Source organism: Oncorhynchus tshawytscha, unplaced genomic scaffold (assembly GCF_018296145.1).
Source record: "Oncorhynchus tshawytscha isolate Ot180627B unplaced genomic scaffold, Otsh_v2.0 Un_scaffold_3377_pilon_pilon, whole genome shotgun sequence".
Taxonomy (NCBI): Eukaryota; Metazoa; Chordata; class Actinopteri; order Salmoniformes; family Salmonidae; genus Oncorhynchus; species Oncorhynchus tshawytscha.
In genome coordinates, this window is record NW_024609477.1 from 106,501 (window position 1) to 112,500 (window position 6,000).

A 6,000-nucleotide genomic window follows, 5' to 3' on the forward strand; every position below is an offset into this window, starting at 1 on the left:
CACGGCTCCAGGTTCTCCTTCTGCCCAGGTTCAATAGAACACGGCTCCAGGTTCTCCTACTGCCCAGTTTCAAAAGAACACAACACTGCTCCAGGTTCTCCTACTGCCCAGTTTCAATAGAACACAACACGGCTCCAGGTTCTCCTACTGCCCAGTTTCAATAGAACACAACACTGCTCCAGGTTCTCCTACTGCCCAGTTTCAAAGAACACAACACTGCTCCAGGTTCTCCTACTGCCCAGTTTCAATAGAACACAACACTGCTCCAGGTTCTCCTACTGCCCAGTTTCAAAAGAACACAACACTGCTCCAGGTTCTCCTACTGCCCAGTTTCAATAGAACACAACACTGCTCCAGGTTCTCCTACTGCCCAGTTTCAATAGAACACAACACTGCTCCAGGTTCTCCTACTGCCCAGTTTCAATAGAACACAACACTGCTCCAGGTTCTCCTACTGCCCAGTTTCAATAGAACACAACACTGCTCCAGGTTCTCCTACTGCCCAGTTTCAATAGAACACAACACTGCTCCAGGTTCTCCTACTGCCCAGGTTCAATAGAACAGAACACTGCTCCAGGTTCTCCTACTGCCCAGTTTCAATAGAACACAGCTCCAGGTTCTCCTACTGCCCAGATTCAATAGAACACAACACCACTCCAGGTACTCCTACTGCCCAGTTTCAATAGAACAACACAGCTCTAGGTTCTCCTACTGCCCAGTTTCAATAGAACACACGGCTCCAGGTTCTCCTTCTGCCCAGTTTCAATAGAACACGGCAGCCAGGTTCTCCTACTGCCCAGGTTCAATAGAACACGGCTCCAGGTTCTCCTACTGCCCAGGTTCAATAGAACACGGCTCCAGGTTCTCCTACTGCCCAGGTTCAATAGAACAAACAGCTCCAGGTTCTCCTACTGCCCAGGTTCAACAGAACAACACAGCTCCAGGTTCTCCTACTGCCCAGGTTCAATAGAACAACACAGCTCCAGGTTCTCCTACTGCCCAGGTTCAATAGAACACGGCTCCAGGTTCTCCTTCTGCCCAGGTTTCAATAGAACACGGCTCCAGGTTCTCCTACTGCCCAGTTTCAAAAGAACACAACACTGCTCCAGGTTCTCCTACTGCCCAGTTTCAATAGAACACAACACTGCTCCAGGTTCTCCTACTGCCCAGTTTCAAAAGAACACAACACTGCTCCAGGTTCTCCTACTGCCCAGTTTCAATAGAACACAACACTGCTCCAGGTTCTCCTAGAACACAACACGGCTCCAGGTTCTCCTACTGCCCAGTTTCAATAGAACACAACACGGCTCCAGGTTCTCCTACTGCCCAGTTTCAATAGAACACGGCTCCAGGTTCTCCTACTGCCCAGGTTCAATAGACACACATCCCTGCTCCAGGCTCCCCAGGTTCTCCTACTGCCCAGTTTCAACACAGAACACAACACGGCTCCAGGTTCTCCTACTGCCCAGATTCAATAGAACACAACACCACTCCAGGTACTCCTACTGCCCAGTTTCAATAGAACAACACAGCTCTAGGTTCTCCTACTGCCCAGTTTCAATAGAACACGGCTCCAGGCAGTTATTCACACTACAGGAAGTCTTTATACTGAGAGTATTGAATGACTAAGTACATAAACACATCTATCCTCTTCCTGTTGGAAGCAGCTGTTTGGAGCCAGGTGTTAAGTGCCAACTCCTCGCTTGAGGCCCAATGAACATTCACAGAGTAGAACCCTGTAGCTGAGAGGTGACGAAGGAAGTCCCTTAACACAGAACATAACATATCTATCCCTGTAACACAGAACACATCTATCCCTGTAACACAGAACACAACACATCTATCCCTTTAACACAGAACACAACACATCTATCCCTTTAACACAGAACACATCTATCCCTTTAACACAGAACACATCTACTTTAACACATCTATCCCTTTAACATAACACATCTATCCCTTTAACACAGAACACATCTATCCCTTTAACACAGAACACAACACATCTATCCCTTTAACATAGAACACACACATCTACACATCACATCCCTTTAACACAGAACATAACACATCTATCCCTTTAACACAGAACACAACACATCTATCCCTTTAACATAGCACATCTATCCCTTTAACATAGAACACAACACATCTATCCCTTTAACACAGAACACATCTATCCCTTTAACACAGAACATAACACATCTATCCCTTTAACACAGAACACATCTATCCCTTTAACATAGAACACATCTATCCCTTTAACAGAACACATCTATCCCTTTAACACAGAACATAACACATCTATCCCTTTAACATAGCACATCTATCCCTTTAACATAGAACACAACACATCTATCCCTTTAACACAGAACATATCTATCCCTTTAACACAGAACACATCTATCCCTTTAACACAGAACACATCTATCCCTTTAACACAGAACACATCTATCCCTTTAACACAGAACACATCTATCCCTTTAACACAGAACACATCTATCCCTTTAACACAGAACACATCTATCCCTTTAACACAGAACACAACACATCTATCCCTTTAACACAGAACACATCTATCCCTTTAACACAGAACACATCTATCCCTTTAACACAGAACATAACACATCTATCCCTTTAACATAGAACACATCTATCCCTTTAACATAACACATCTATCCCTTTAACACAGAACATAACACATCTATCCCTTTAACACAGAACACATCTATCCCTTTAACATAACACATCTATCCCTTTAACATAACACATCTATCCCTTTAACACAGAACACAACACATCTATCCCTTTAACACAGAACACATCTATCCCTTTAACACAGAACATAACACATCTATCCCTTTAACATAGAACACATCTATCCCTTTAACACAGAACACAACACATCTATCCCTTTAACAGAACACATCTATCCCTTTAACACATAACACATCTATCCCTTTAACATAACACATCTATCCCTTTAACACAGAACATAACACATCTATCCCTTTAACATAGAACACATCTATCCCTTTAACATAACACATCTATCCCTTTAACATAACACATCTATCCCTTTAACACAGAACATCAATCCATTTAACACAGAACACATCTATCCCTTTAACACAGAACATAACACATCTATCCCTTTAACATAGAACACATCTATCCCTTTAACATAACACATCTATCCCTTTAACACAGAACACAACACATCTATCCCTTTAACACAGAACACATCTATCCCTTTCTATCATCTATCTTTAAACATAACACATCTATCCCTTTAACACAGAACATAACACATCTATCCCTTTAACACAGAACATAACACATCTATCCCTTTAAACAGAACACATCTATCCCTTTAACATAACACATCTATCCCTTTAACACAGAACACATCTATCCCTTTAACACAGAACATAACACATCTATCCCTTTAACAGAACACATCTATCCCTTTAACACAGAACACATCTATCCCTTTAACACAGAACACATCTATCCCTTTAACATAGAACACAACACATCTATCCCTTTAACAGAACACATCTATCCCTTTAACATAGAACATAACACATCTATCCCTTTAACAGAACACATCTATCCCTTTAACACAGAACATAACACATCTATCCCTTTAACACAGAACACAACACATCTATCCCTTTAACATAGCACATCTATCCCTTTAACATAGAACACAACACATCTATCCCTTTAACACAGAACACATCTATCCCTTTAACACAGAACATAACACATCTATCCCTTTAACACAGAACACATCTATCCCTTTAACACAGAACACATCTATCCCTTTAACATAGAACACAACACATCTATCCCTTTAACATAGAACACAACACATCTATCCCTTTAACAGAACACATCTATCCCTTTAACATAGGACACAACACATCTATCCCTTTAACACAGAACACATCTATCCCTTTAACACAGAACACATCTATCCCTTTAACACAGAACACATCTATCCCTTTAACACAGAACACATCTATCCCTTTAACATAGAACATAACACATCTATCCCTTTAACATAGAACATAACACATCTATCCCTTTAACATAGAACACATCTATCCCTTTAACATAACACATCTATCCCTTTAACAGAACACATCTATCCCTTTAACATAGAACACAACACATCTATCCCTTTAACACAGAACACATCTATCCCTTTAACATAGAACACTTTAAACACATCTATCCCTTTAACACAGAACACATCTATCCCTTTAACACAGAACATAACACATCTATCCCTTTAACACAGAACACATCTATCCCTTTAACACAGAACACATCTATCCCTTTAACACAGAACATCATCCCTTTCACATCTATCCCTTTAACATAGAACACAACACATCTATCCCTTTAACAGAACACATCTATCCCTTTAACACAGAACATAACACATCTATCCCTTTAACAGAACACATCTATCCCTTTAACATAACACATCTATCCCTTTAACACAGAACACAACACATCTATCCCTTTAACACAGAACATAACACATCTATCCCTTTAACATAACACAACACATCTATCCCTTTAACACAGAACACAACACATCTATCCCTTTAACACAACACATCTATCCCTTTAACATAACACATCTATCCCTTTAACACAGAACACATCTATCCCTTTAACACAGAACATAACACATCTATCCCTTTAACATAGAACATAACACATCTATCCCTTTAACATAGAACATAACACATCTATCCCTTTAACATAGAACACAACACATCTATCCCTTTAACACAGAACATAACACATCTATCCCTTTAACACAGAACATAACACATCTATCCCTTTAACACAGAACACATCTATCCCTTTAACACAGAACACATCTATCCCTTTAACACAGAACACATCTATCCCTTTAACACAACACATCTATCCCTTTAACACAGAACACATCTATCCCTTTAACACAGAACACAACACATCTATCCCTTTAACATAGAACATAACACATCTATCCCTTTAACACAGAACATAACACATCTATCCCTTTAACACAGAACACATCTATCCCTTTAACACAGAACACATCTATCCCTTTAACACAGAACACAACACATCTATCCCTTTAACACAGAACACATCTATCCCTTTAACACAGAACACATCTATCCCTTTAACACAGAACACATCTATCCCTTTAACACAGAACACATCTATCCCTTTAACACAGAACACATCTATCCCTTTAACACAGAACACTTTAACAACACATCTATCCCTTTAACACAGAACATAACACATCTATCCCTTTAACATAGAACATAACACATCTATCCCTTTAACATAGAACATAACACATCTATCCCTTTAACATAACACATCTATCCCTTTAACACAGAACACATCTATCCCTTTAACACAGAACACAACACATCTATCCCTTTAACACAGAACACATCTATCCCTTTAACACAGAACACATCTATCCCTTTAACACAGAACACATCTATCCCTTTTAACACAGAACACATCTATCCCTTTAACACAGAACACATCTATCCCTTTAACAGAACACATCTATCCCTTTAACACAGAACACATCTATCCCTTTAACACAGAACACATCTATCCCTTTTAACACTAGAACACATCTATCCCTTTAACACAGAGAACATCTATCCCTTTAACATAGAACATCTATCCCTTTAACATAGAACATCTATCCCTTTAACATAGAACATCTATCCCTTTAACATAGAACATCTATCCCTTTAACTAGAACATCTATCCCTTTAACATAGAACATAACACATCTTATGATGAAAAACAACAGTTGTGTCTTCGTTGCACTGCGTCTCTCACATTATTACTGAATCATATTTATGCAGGTTGCTAAGATGTTTAGTAACAGGCGTTGTGAGAAACTGCGATGATCTGGAACACGCCCATATCTCCTCCAGTCCAAACTATGTGGAATGG

At 39.7% G+C, this 6,000-nt stretch overlaps 1 protein-coding gene across 1 annotated transcript in view; it reads right to left on the bottom strand.

The window, feature by feature from the left end:
- Window positions 1–6,000, bottom strand: part of LOC112267651 (vacuolar protein sorting-associated protein 8 homolog) — a gene marked incomplete at its 5' end in the record, with an annotated part of 131,924 nt that overhangs the window by 53,004 nt on the left and 72,920 nt on the right.